The sequence below is a fragment of the Dipteris shenzhenensis genome, chromosome 11, assembly GCF_047967505.1.
Source record: "Dipteris shenzhenensis isolate YYH24624 ecotype China chromosome 11, Dip_SZ_1.0, whole genome shotgun sequence".
NCBI lineage: Eukaryota > Viridiplantae > Streptophyta > Polypodiopsida > Gleicheniales > Dipteridaceae > Dipteris > Dipteris shenzhenensis.
The window spans coordinates 45,640,648-45,654,877 of record NC_141606.1 but is presented as its reverse complement, the minus strand read 5'-3'; positions in this window follow the sequence as shown (position 1 = coordinate 45,654,877).

Sequence of the window (14,230 nt, the reverse complement as noted above, 5' to 3'; positions counted from 1 at the left end):
GAAGCCGAGGGGATGTCACCACAATGTAAATATCCTAAGTCAAAGTACAGTTGACCATTTATTTGATCATAATTAAAGAGTTTTATATGTGTTAATTACGGTCAAAGAGTTATTTTAATGGTCAAAGGATTGATTATGGTCAAAGATACTTGACTTTAGTCAAGTAAACCTGACTACGGTCAGAGAGTGTTGACTTCGGTCAACAAGACTTGGCATGTGCCAAGAGGGGTCCCGGTTAACCAAGATGTGCCAACCTCGGTTGGAGAGACTTGGCTATAATTAAGGCGCCTTGACCTTGGGTCAAAGCTCTTTAATTATAATCAAGAGTGTTGACTCCGGTCAACCAGAGAAAATATATATATATTTATATTTATATATATATATTTGTTTAGATGTGCACATGTGTTCAGTGGGGACGCCCACCGTTAGTCCACAGTGTGTTATTTGCATGCAAAGCGCTAACAATTAATGGGTACCATGGTGGTGCGCTTTAATTAATTGTCGCAGGTACTAGGAAGGATTATTTTTCCTAAGCGAAATGGGAGCCTGACAAGCACCTAGGAAGCGGTTCGTGTGACCGAGAGCTTTGAAGACTCCAGAATGGCCCTTAGAGGCTTGTAATAGGTTTTAGTCTAGATTTTAGACAAGTGGCATGTTGCCAATTTGAATGGGGCTTGAAGCTCTTGTAAAAGGATTTTTCTTTTCATGTTTTTAGAGAGACCTACGAGACAGCTCTAAGCTGAACTTCTGTAACAAATTTTTCTGAAATGAATAAAGACCTTCGGGGGGGTCCAGCCCGACAATTTGTCCTGGGCCCTAGTGTATGTTCAGAGAGAGGGAGTGAGGGAGAGCCTTTGGAGCATGTAATTCCGTCGTTGACGTGAAGCTATTGCTGTTTTTCCACTCTCAGTGCTGTTTCGTAAACTACGGTTGTACCCTTTGCCTTATAAGAAGATTGTCGAGAATCAGCTTTATGCTGATGTATGGGCTGACTGGCATGTGGCTTTTGCTGCCCTTTACCCTTGGGCTTGAACTTGGAGAGCATAGCATGCTCGCCAGCCCGGGTTGCCATATTTCTGTGAGTTTGTTCCTCTTGCAACAGAAGTCCTACCAACTCGTGAAAGGAGAGAGGATTGCTGCCCCCCCTCAATGACAAATTCAGTGAGGTGTGGAAACCGAGATAGGACTCAGGAAGAGAGTTCAGAGTGGTGGTGATCATCTCTGAATCCGGAATGACTTCATCAATATTCAACAATTGTTCCCTGAGGTCTTGAAGCTTTGTGAGGTGAGAATTCATGAAATCTCCCCCCTCCATATGTGTATGGGAAAGTTCTCACTTCAGAAAGGAAACCCTGGCATCATTTCTTGCTGCAAACATACTCTCTAGTATCTCTCAAGCTACCATAGATGTCTTGCATGACTGAGTATGAGGTATAATGAACCTCTTGACAGAAAGAGAAATTACTGAAATGTGCATCTCTAGAGTCCCATCTTTTTTGCTCTGCTATGGGAGCTCCTGGAGCGGCTGCTCCAACCACTTGTGCTGCATTTGTACCTCTACCCTTGCCTCCAGCTGTAGGAGTGACAGGTGTAGTCGTTGTATCTGGTCTTGGTTCATCTCCATTGACATAATCCCAAAGATGTATGCCAACCAAGATAACTCCAGAAGGAGTAGTTGGTGCCATCCAACCTATCCTCCTGTGTGAGAACCCCAAACACCTCATTTGAGTTGTTTTTAGCCATTTTCACCAGATAATCTCAAAAAATACAGCAGACTGACCAAGTGAAATCCCTTCCGGGGATATAAAATGCACAAGTAAAATCTGCAAAGAAAAATCTGCCCACAGTGACAAATATTGTCACAGCCTGTCAAAGGCTCAGAATGCACTTCAATTATCCTGCAGATGCTCTCCAATGTCACTCAAAAATACCTGCAACAGTCCCAAATTGCTTGTACACTGCCAAATTGCATCAAAATGCTAAAAGCCCCAATTTCTTCAGGGAAATTGCATCCAAAAGAGGGCAAATTGCCTGAAAGCCCCAAAAATGCAAGAAATTGCTGTGTAAAGCAAAAAGCCCCAAATTTTGCAAGAAATTGCAACTCAAAAAGGGGCAAATTGATTGAAAGCCCTAATTTGCAATTTATTTCCAAAAGGAATAAATTCTACTGCCAATGAAAATTCCAAAGTGCTCAAATGTAACTCAAACTGAGTCCAAAACAGCCTGCAAAGCTCCGAAATTGCTCTTCTTTTACCAAATTGCAATCTACTTGCAAAAGCCCCAATTTCTTACTAGAAATTGCGACCATAAGAGGGCAAATTCAACAGAAGCCCCCAAATTTCACCAAATGCCTAAATTCTCACCAAATGTGGTCACTGTTGACCACCCACCTGCTATAAGTCACAGCCAAACAATGGCTTCCTGCACAATGCACCTGCAAGAACAAGTGACAAGAAAGCAGACGTACAGGTGTACGGCGCAGGCAGCTGATTGGATCTGTACGGTTGGAGCTGGCACAGTACGGAGTAGTAGGACTGTCAGCGCAGGACGGTACGGACAGTCAGTGCAGGTACGGACAGTCAGCACAGATACTGTACAGGGTGGCAGGTATGGACTGCACGTGTGGCTGTACGGCGAATGTACGGTGGTGCAGTACGGAGTGCAGACAATACGGGTGAAAGTATGGTGCTCCAACAGATGTTGTACGGGGATGCTGGCGGCGCTGTACGGAATAGTGGCGCAGATGTATGGGCTGGCGCAGGTACTGTACGGACAGCGGGAGCGTGAGCTTCGTGAGCTGAAACGTGGGCTGTATGGCTGTACGGAATCAGTGCGTACACATTGTATGGACGGGAGCTGTGGAAGAGCTTGCGGGCAAGGAGCCCCGAGCTAGGCAGAAAGCTAGGAGCAGGGTCTTGCTGCTCTGATACCAAGTGAAGGAAAGAGAGAATGAGAGAGCAGAGAGCTGAACGTAAGTTTGCAATAGATGAAGTGAGGAATACAAGAAGAGGGGAAAGTTTTTGTCTAAGTGACAAAACCTTATCCTTCACTAACCGTAGTTAGTGACCTAATTGTGGTTAGGGGGAAAAACCTCTAAAGAGGGAAAAGTGCCCCTAACCTACTTATTACATTACATTGGTCAGTGCTAGAATATAATAATAATTCTAACACCTCCTTGGCTAGCCACTGGTAAGGCAAGGCTTGACCTCCTTGCTGCTCTGGAACGCAGTCAATGGTGAGGCCCAAACTCCCCCTTTGATCCTTCCTTGCTGCCTTGAATGTCAGCCTAGGTTCAGGTCTCCTTCTGAGGCAGCAATCAGCCTCCTCCTGTTCTCCTCCAAGTACCCTAGACGAAGGCTCAAGTTGGCTGGCGTTGCTTCTCCAATCTGCTCCTGAAGGGATGCTCCAATGGATGAGTAAGGAGCCCCAAATGGCCCCCTTTTATAGGGGCTGGTAGCCCCCCAAAATATCTGGCTGGAGGCTCGACATGAATTGACCCAGATAACCACACCCCAGTCTGTTTTAGGGGGTCTATGAAATCTGCCCCGTTTCCAGTGACAGGCAGCCACTGGCACAGGCAGATCTGCCTTGTTGCGGGGCTTCTCCAGGCCTTTTCTCTGGCCTAAAACCTGCTCCAGACAGACGCCTTGCAGCTTGCCCTGTCCTGGTCTGTTCCTGGGCCTTCTCCAGCCCTAGGACACCTGCCATAGCTCTATATGCCTCCGTACAGGCCCATACTGCCGTCTGCAGTAGCCCGTACACTGTGCAACGGTTAATGATCGTGTAATCACAGCGAGACCTTCTTTAAACCGTTTTGAGGCGTATGTGTATGCGAGAGAGAGAGAGAGAGAGAGAGAGAGAGAGAGAGAGAGGTATTAACGTCTTTGGGAGACCTCGCGGGTCTATGAGACGAAGTACAAAATATATGTAACCCATACAAGCCACTGTGGGCTGAAAGCAACTAAGTGCTAAGAATGCAAAAAGCTAGTACAAAATAGTAGGAAAAAGAGCAATCAAGTATTGCTCAGAGCCAGAGCCCCAAGTACACATGTGCAGGTTCCATATAACCCAACTCCCTGATGGCCCTCCAGCTCCTCCCTCAATCTCTTCTGGGGTTGGCTTGGATGCGTAAAAATCAGTGACATGTGTCTGTGGTCGGTCTAGCTCGGTGTCCTGAGGCATCAACTGCAGCTGATCTCTGGTTTGTCGCACAAGGGAATCCCTATGTCTCCGCATCTCAATCTGGTAGAGCCCAATGCAAACTTGGTCGGGGAAACGTATGAGCCGTGTGAGTGGTCCGAAGCCGAGCCCCTTTTGAAAGAGACAATGGTATCGTCCTCAGAGCTCATAATAGGCCGGACAGACACATAGAAAATGCTCCTTTGTCTCGACCTCCCTCATCCTGCCTAGTCTACAGAGCCGCTGCTCTCTAGGTATGCCAGCTGCTCTCCTGGCCTCAATCTGCAACTGGTGGGACGAGACTCGTATCTGTTCGATAGCAATCCACAAGGCGTGTGAGACTTTCCTATCCTTGCGGTAGTGGGGCATGATGATGAAGCCCTGTTCCGATATCCTCAGAAAGTGGTCATGGTATAACTGGGTTTTGGTGGGGAACTCCTGATCCCCCCTCCTTTCGCCCAAGCCCGAGATGTGTGGAGGTGCTGCATACATGGTAGTCGGTCTCATGAGAGTGTCAAAGAGCCAGCCCTGTCATGACAAGAGAAATGATTATTTAGTTAATTAATAGTCATTAGAACTTTATTATTGTTAGGCGCCAATTTGATGGTGCGGTTATATGTTTGTATTTATGATCGATCAAGCGGTGTTGGCTTGAGATTCAATTCCTTGTTTTGTTGGCAGGGCCTCTAGCTTTGAATGTACTTGTAGACATCCTTCCATATCCCCCTCCATATGAAACTTTGCTTCACCCTTTCATATGTCTGAAACAATCCAATATGACTATCGTCCTGCTCCATGCTTTCATCCCTCCCTTCGGATTGATGGACATATAAATCCTGCACCATATCATCAAACACCTCCTCCTCCACGGCTGCATGAGGTAATGGCGGAGGGCTACTATCACCATCACTCCATGGATCCGTAATGGTCCCTCCTGAAGATCCCACCTCATATAGCCGACGCTTCGCCTCCTCATATGACGAGCATAGGGTAACATATGCGGGTGTGGCACTACATCTTGTATCAAATTAAAACGGGATCATAACTCAAACATATGAACACCCATAGGTATCTCAATCAACCTTAACTCTTTAACACTTACCAAGTATACGGTCGCATCCCATTCTCCATACTTTGAGATGTGTCCTAGGGGCAATAGGAAAGGGAAAGGGTGCATTAGAGTGCATTGAATGGTAGGTGCATGGGTCATAGGCTAAGGGTAGGTGTAAATGGGAAGATGGAACTTGAGTGATCTCAAGGGACATTAATGAAAGGGTATCACCCTTTCATTGTGAATCTCACGTAGCATTCTTTCTACCACGTTGCATTCATCCGTCATCTCTCTCCCACCTTGCATGTAGGTCGAAAAAGAAACAAGTACTCTCACGAGGGCGCTCTTCCCCATTGGAGGGCCAATCGGCATTCAAATTCTGCATGCATTGCACACATTTGCATTTTCGAAAAGTGTGGATTTTCACATTTGGTATCAGAGCGGCGACGATCCACGAGCGGGACGAGAAGAGGGCGACAGTTGTGAACGACGGAAGTCGCAAGAGAGGTTGGCGGAAAAGGATCACGATCGACCGATCTCGAGGTTCTGAGACAAGGGGTTTTTCCTGAAAAATTTTGACCTCCAACGGTCGAACGGCGAACGGGGTGTTCTCCCCCCCCCCATGTGAATGTACCCTTAAACCGTGAGAAAAAGGGATTCCCGTTCTACCCAACCGGAAGTCGGATCGGAATAAGATTTTAAGGGAGTGATCCACCCATCAAGTAACCCCTATAACGGTATCTAGAGCTCCAATCCGCTCAAAACAAGTAGCCCAAACGGAGCGTAACAGTTTACAGCTGAAATACAAGAAGAAAAGCGTCAAAGAGAAGGGAAAGGAGGTCATTTTAAGTGTCTTCTCAACACAAACGAAGCGGGAGTAGGATAAATACCACCACCTCTACAACACTTGAAGTTTGCTGTAAAATAAACCTTCTTTTTTGAAATTACAGCAAGACATTTTCTCTCTTGTATTAATAAAAGGAAAGAATGGAAGGGGAAGGGACATATAACAATGAACTTATTCCTTTTCCTCCAGTACCCCAAGGAGAGAGAGAAAGAACACCTTCACCCCCTCTTGAAGAGGATGGATTAGGTGAGAGTTATACACATCTTGAGTATGATAACCCACAAATAGATTTACAGCAGTCTCTCCTTCAAGAACCTACTGATAGGGAGTTCTCCTTTCGTAATGAAAGAAGAAATGAGACCAGCCAAGAACAAGGTGATGAGTTCACGCCTTTAACTCAAAACCCAATACACATGGATTCTAATCCAAGTGCAAGAGGAAGAGAGGAGACTCCTGTTGATAAGCTGGTTTTCCAGCTTAGCAATATGATTGAGCAGTCCATTATGACAAGATTAGGGACTAAGAGGACTTTAAACTTCGGGGATGAAGAGTTGAGTAACCCTTCTAAGAGGTCCAAATTCCAACCGCGAGAGAGAATTGAGTTCCCCAAATATGATGGGGCAAGGGAGGCTGACAAAATCCTCAATTGGATTCGTCATTTTGAGCTATACCGTGCCCATCAAGACAAGACCGAGCAAGAGAAGCTTGCTCTTGCCACATTGCATCTGCAGAAGGATGCTCTAATGTGGTGGTCCTTGTCACAAACAGGAAAAGAGCCTATTCATGAATGGGCTAAATTTGTGGAGCAACTAAAAACCACTTTCATGCCACCGAGGCATGAAGAGAACCTAACCTTTCGTTGGGAGAGGTTTAGGCAGTTCGATAATGAGAGTAATGCAGATTTTACATCCAGATTTTGGAAACTCTCTCTAGAGTTACCCGAAAAGAGTGAGGAAGATAGGAGAAAGAAGTATTTAGCAGCTTTAAGCCCAAAAGTAAGGTACGAGGTTGAAATGTTTAATCCGACCACGCTTAAGGACCTCACTAAGCTGGCTGAAATAGCCGAGAGAAAATTGAATCCTCGTAAACCCTTCAATAAGGAGTATGGGTCATCATCTAAGACCAATAATATACCCACTTTTAGGAAACCAAACCGGTTTAAGAATAATAAAGGGAAGGGTAAAGCTCTTGTAAGGAATGTGAATAGCCAATCACGTCCTGGATGGGTGCCATTTCCTTCTATGACTGACGAAGAGAAGAGGAAGTTGATTAAGGAAGGAAAATGTTTCGGTTGTAAGAAACATAAGCCGGGGCACGTATGGCATAAGTGTCCCGTTCTCTTGGCTAAGATTGCCAAGACGAATTCAGTAAAAGGGAAAGCCAAGGCATCCAAGCAGGAGGGTGAGGCTTCTACCTTGTCACCCTCGAAATCTACTGTGACTATTGAGCCAATAGTGAATGCTGTCCATTCAGCCAATACCTTTGGGCCTCATGATCTTTTTAAGGTGTATGGATTCGTGAATGGACAGAGAATAGTGGTTCTCCTAGATGATGGATGTAATTATGACTTAGTAAGTGATAGATTGGCAAAATTACTCCATCTTAAACCAGAACCTATAAAAAACATGTCGCTTTCAGGAGCTTTTAGGGGACACAATGAAGAAGACACATCCATAGTACGAAATATTCCTTTTCGTATACAAAAATATAGAGATCGAAGGGATTTTCTAGTAGCCCCTTTACAAGACGTTGACATGATACTAGGTAAACCATGGCGGTATGATTTTAACCCTGCTATTCATCCTCATACTCATCATTGTTGCTTTGTACATAAGGATGAAAACATAAGGATCGTAGGGGATCGGGACGTGTATACAATTCCATTGATTACTCCTACCCAAGCCAAAAGATTGGTAAAAAGAGGGGTAGATTGTAATCTTGTGTATATACGGGATTCACGAGATCTTCATATCTCAAAAGAAGATCGGAAGAGAAATGAGTTCCTTAGAGCTTATGAGGATCGATTTTCAAGAGATGACTCATTCGAATTGCCCATGGAGAGAGAAGATGATCATGCCATAGACTTAGAGCCAGGAGCTTCCCCTCCATGTAGAGCCCCATATAGGATGAACAGGATAGAAATGGAGGAGGTAGAAAAACAAATTGAAGATCTGTTGCAAAAAGGCGTGATTCGACCAAGCAGTTCTCCATTTGGAGCACCTGTATTATTGGTTAAGAAGAAGGATGAATCATATCGTATGTGTATAGATTACCGTGCTTTGAATAAACTTACGATGAAGAACCGGTATCCGATTCCAAGAGTGGATGATTTATTGGATATGCTTAAAGGTGCTAAAGTTTTTAGCAAATTGGATTTGAAATCTGGTTATCATCAACTTCGTATGAAAGCTGGGCATGAACATAAGACTGCTTTTCGCACTCTCACTGGACATTATGAGTTTTTGGTCATGCCTTTTGGCCTAACTAATGCTCCAGCCACTTTTAGTAGGCTGATGAGAAGGGTTTTGCGACCCTACTTGGGAAAATTTGTCATAGTCTTTTTTGATGACATTTTAGTGTTCAGCCAGAATGAGGAAGAGCATAAGGATCACCTTGCTAAGGTGATGGAGCTCCTAAGGAAGGATCGATTGTTTCTAAATATCAAGAAGAGTGAGTTCTTCAAGACAGAAATAGAGTATTTGGGACACATTGTGTCTGCCGAGGGAATTCGGGTTGACCCTAAAAAGGTCAAGGCCATAATTGAATGGCCAATACCCAAAAACTTACATGAGCTGAGATCCTTCCTAGGGATGTGTAGTTATTATCGCAGATTCATTAAGAATTTTGCACGTCTTGCTTCCCCACTAACAGATTTGTTGAAGAAGCATTCCTTGTATGAGTGGGGAGAGGTTCACCAAGTAGCTTTTGAGGAGCTTAAGAGAACATTAGTGACTGCACCAGTGTTAACACTTCCGGACATGGACAAAGAGTTCTTTGTTGTATGTACGGATGCTAGTGGTACCTCGATTGGGGCAGTGTTGATGCAAGGAGGGCATCCCATTGCTTATGAGAGTAGAAAACTTCAAGGGGCTGAATTGAAATATATCACGTATGAGAAGGAGTTATTGGCAGTCATTCATGCTCTAAAGTTATGGAAGAATTATTTATATGGTTCTGCTTTCAAGATTAAGACTGACCATCAAAGTATCAAGCACTTGTTCTCTCAACCCATTGTCTCTTCAAGACAAATCAAATGGGCTGAATATATTCAATCCTTTGGGCAACCAAATATCGAATATCAGCCGGGAAAGGAGAATTTAGTAGCTGATGCTTTGAGTAGACGGCCCCAAGTTAATCACGTTTCTGTGATTAAGGAGAAATCATTAGGAGCAATGGTTGAAGCTTATCCTTTAGATGAGGACTTCGCTGACATTTATGGGAAGATTCAACGTAATGAGGTTGGGGATTTAGAGGCTTATTCCATCGTGGATGGATACTTATTTTTGGGACGTGCCATATGTGTACCCAAAACATTTCGGTATCTAGTCATGAGTGAGTTACATGCGAGTCCATATTCTGGACATAGAGGTATTAGAGGAACCATTGACAATATTGAGAGATACTTCCATTGGCCTAAACTTCGCAAAGAAGTTTCGACCTTTGTTCAACAATGTGACGTATGTCAGCGCATTAAATCTGACACAAGTAAGACTGCTGGTCTTTTGCAGCCTTTGCCTATTCCTTCGGAAAGGTGGGAACACATTACAATGGATTTTGTGTCTGGTTTCCCTAAGGTTGGTCAGTTTGAGCAGATTTTCACTGTTATAGATAGGCTGAGTAAACAAGCTCATTTTATTCCCTGTAAAAAAGAGTTGTCTGCTCCTGAAACAGCAAGGTTATTCATTAGGGAAATCTTCAGGTTACATGGGTTACCAAAATCCATTGTATCCGATAATGATGGCCGTTTCATTAGCAACTTTTGGACAGCTCTATTAGAGAATCTCGGAACCAAACTGAAATTTACTACAGCCTTCCATCCTCAAGGAGATGGACAAAGTGAGAATGCCAATCAAACCATAATTACTTTACTTCGAGCTTATGTCCATGACCAACCTAGAAGGTGGCCAGAGTTCTTACCCATGTTAGAGTTTGCTTATAATAACATTGTACATACTTCCACCAAGAAAGCCCCATTTGAAATCATCTATGGGCAATGTTTACCCACTCCAATAACACACTTGGGGAAGCGAATTTTTGCTGCTGACCAGTTTGCTGAGGATATGTCACAGGTTATTGAGCAGGTAAAAGAACATATTAAGAAGGCCCAGGTTCAACAATCCAAGGCAGCCAATAAAAAAAGAAAAGAAGTTTATTACAAGGAGGATGATTGGGTTTTATTGAAGATTGATAAAAGAAGAATCAAGTCAGTGAGAGGAAGTACCAAACATGTCAAGCTAGCACCGAAGTTTTATGGTCCATTTCAGATTTCAGCAGCTTTATATCCAGAAGAAGGATCCAGAGCGTATGAGCTGAAGTTACCAGCCCACTGGCGTATGAAGAACATCTTTCATGTGAGCAATTTGAAGAGATACCATGGCGATACTTCTGCGTTTTTGGATACTCAGCAGCAAGAAGAACCTGAACTTGAAGATGGGACTGAAGTTCTTACTCCGGAATAGATCGTATACCATAAAGAGAAGAGTACTCGTGGAAAGAAGAGATATATGTATTTACTGAAGTTGAAAAACCAGCCAGCTAGTGATGCACAATGGATGGAAGAAGAGTTCTTTACAGATTTTCCACAGATACTCGCAGATTACAAAGAGGCGATGCAATGGCAGAAGTAACAAGAGAAAGTGCACATAAGAGGAAGAGACAAGCAATAATCCAGAAGAGGACTTCTGCTCATTCAAGCAGGAGGGAGTGTCATGACAAGAGAAATGATTATTTAGTTAATTAATAGTCATTAGAACTTTATTATTGTTAGGCGCCAATTTGATGGTGCGGTTATATGTTTGTATTTATGATCGATCAAGCGGTGTAAATAGTACCGCCAAAACTATGTAACATTGGCCAATGATTAGTAATAAAGATGTGCACACACGTGTCTAGGTCCTAGGGGCAATAGGAAAGGGAAAGGGTGCATTAGAGTGCATTGAATGGTAGGTGCATGGGTCATAGGCTAAGGGTAGGTGTAAATGGGAAGATGGAACTTGAGTGATCTCAAGGGACATTAATGAAAGGGTATCACCCTTTCATTGTGAATCTCACGTAGCATTCTTTCTACCACGTTGCATTCATCCGTCATCTCTCTCCCACCTTGCATGTAGGTTGAAAAAGAAACAAGTACTCTCACGAGGGCGCTCTTCCCCATTGGAGGGCCAATCGGCATTCAAATTCTGCATGCATTGCACACATTTGCATTTTCGAAAAGTGTGGATTTTCACAAGCCCTTCGTCGGTAAATCTTGGAAATGCGCTTGGAAGTACTGTCTCTCTAATCGGGCCAGGGCACCCTTCCCACGTGTGAGTCGTGTTTGGCGGCATGGGTCATTGTGACGCCTGGTCCCGTGAATACTGCACCTAGGTATGTGTAGGATTGCTCTATCTGCACTGGCTCCCCTCGGCAAGTGAAACTATGTCGACGTCGATGTTGATGAAGCACTACTTGGAATGTGTTGAAGATCATAACCTTGGTTTTCCCAAGATTGAGAGAGAGAGAGAGAGAGAATGTACAGATTGGGTCCTTGTAGCCACTGAGGGCTCCCTTTAAACGCAGGGTATACGCAGCTATGGCATGTGTCCTAGGGCTGGAGAAGGTCCAAAAACAGGCCAGGACAGGAGGAGTTGCAAGGAGGGTATACGCAATGTACAAGTCTGGAGCAGGGTATACGCAGCTATGGCAGGTGTCCTAGGGCTGGAGAAGGTCCAAAAACAGGCCAGGACAGGAGCAGCTGCAAGGCGCTTGTCTAGGAGCAGGTTTTAGGCAAGAGAAAAGGCCTGGAGAAGCCCGGGACAGGGCAGATCTGATTGGGCCAATGGCTGCCTGCCACGTAGCCAGGTAGGGCAGACACCCAGTCGGTTTTACAGAGCAGGGGTGTGGGTTGGTTGGGTCGGTTCATGTAGAGCCCCTAGTCAGTTATTTTGGGGGGCTACCAGCCCCTGTAAAAGGGATCCATTTGGGGTTCCTTACCCATCCGTTGGAGCATCCCTTCAGGAGCAGATTGGAGCAGCAACACCAGGCAGACTAGGGCCTTCATCCAGTGTACTTGGAGGAGCATAGAAGGAGGCTGATTGCTGCAGACAAAGACCTCAGATTCCAGAGCAGCAAGGAGGTCAAGCACTGCCTTACCAGTGGCTGTCCGGGAGGATCAGCCTGAAGGTGTGTTTGTAGGGCACGGTGAGAGTCAGATAGGCGTACGACTTCTTAACTCTGTCTCTTCTCAGTTCATTGTCATAGCCATGAGATATGCTGTTCCTAATTTTGGGGAGACGGCAAGTTAGATGGGACTAACTATCCATTATGGAAAATGAAAGTTCTGAGCTAGTTGGTGTTGAGGGAGATTGCAACAGATAGAGAGTTAATGACCCAACCCACAGTGGCTCCAGCGACGACGACTGCAGCGACAATGACTGCACTTGTAAATGCTATTTTAGTGAGAGCCTGGTAGAGGCCTTGGCCATTATCATTGGCACCATTGCAGATGTGGTACTTTCTTGCATGGAGACGATGGACACTTCCTTTGAGGCGTGGACCATACCGAGAGACACGCATGAGCTGAACAACGAAACGAGGATTCTTGACGTATGGCATGAGCATGGATGTGGATAAGGGAGCTTCAGTACAGGATCACATTACCAAGATGAAGGTGGTGAGGGATCAGCTGACAGTGGTGAAAGGAGGAATTTGACCAAGATGGCTAGGCTATGCTTGGCATGCTTTCGAGGGTCTCGTCCACACAAGCCAAAGGCATCAGGACATTAGAATAGCTTCGTGACCACGATGATTGCAGGACAGAGGGCGACCTGGTTACGTTTCAGGAGTTGGTACCATTGGCTCGGGAGAAGGACAACGGATCTGGTATTAGTGAGGACAAAGCCCTTGTAGCTCAGGATGAGGGCAAAGGCAAGGGAAAGGGTAAGCCTAGCAAAGGCAAGCCCAAGAAGGACAATCTGATGATGAAGGGGATCTTCAAATGAATAAAACAAGAAGAAAAGGAAGAAGAAGAAGAAGTGCTTCTATTGTGATATGGCGTGTCATTTTGCTAAGGATTGCAGAAAGAAGAAGACAGATTTGAAGAACAAGAAGAGAGTCACCTCATATTCAAAGTCGTTAAAGAACACGGCTAACATGGTGGTCAGTGGTAAGCATCTCATGTTGACATCTCCAGGTGTTGCTGAGGTAAGATATGCAGACCTTGGTGTCATAGTGAGGATATTTGACATTGATCAGATGAGTTTGAAGCTTTATGAAGGTGAAGGAAATCGATGAGTGCTTTGATTCATCTAGGCACTTAATTGGTATTACAGACATGAAGGAGGATTTCTTGATACCTATGAATTCAGATTCAGATGGATGCTGTGGCTTAGGAGGGGGCATTACAGGATTGCACATGGAGAGCTCATTACAAGCTTATGATCCAAGTAATCTGGAGTTATTCTTGGGATTTGATTTCTCAAGATTGCTATTTGGTTGCAGAACTTGCAAGATGGAGGACGGATTGAAACAGACTCTCATACCAAAAGACTCCTGGCTGTTCACCTGTTATAAGGGATACATCTAGAGTATGTTGGCAACTGGATTGCTCGAGTTCAAAGGTGGGGTTGTTACTAGAGTAGTGGTGCCATTTGGTGCTACTAAACTGTGTACAAAGGTGGTTTCCTTACACGAGACTAGACCTGGAGGAGCAGAAGCCACTAGTTGAAAGACCAGGAATCGACATCGACACCACAATGGTCTAGACGGCTTCGACATGGGAGTTGACGGATCATCTTCATCGACGAGTTATAACCCAGCCAAGATGTGTCAGTTAGAGGGGGTGTTGGAAAAGTCACCTTCCCATCTATAAGCCCTTGAACGAGGAGAGCGTGAGGGAGGTTTATCGAGTATTGGTGCCCGATTGGAGGATTGCCACGGACGATTACCACTGATAG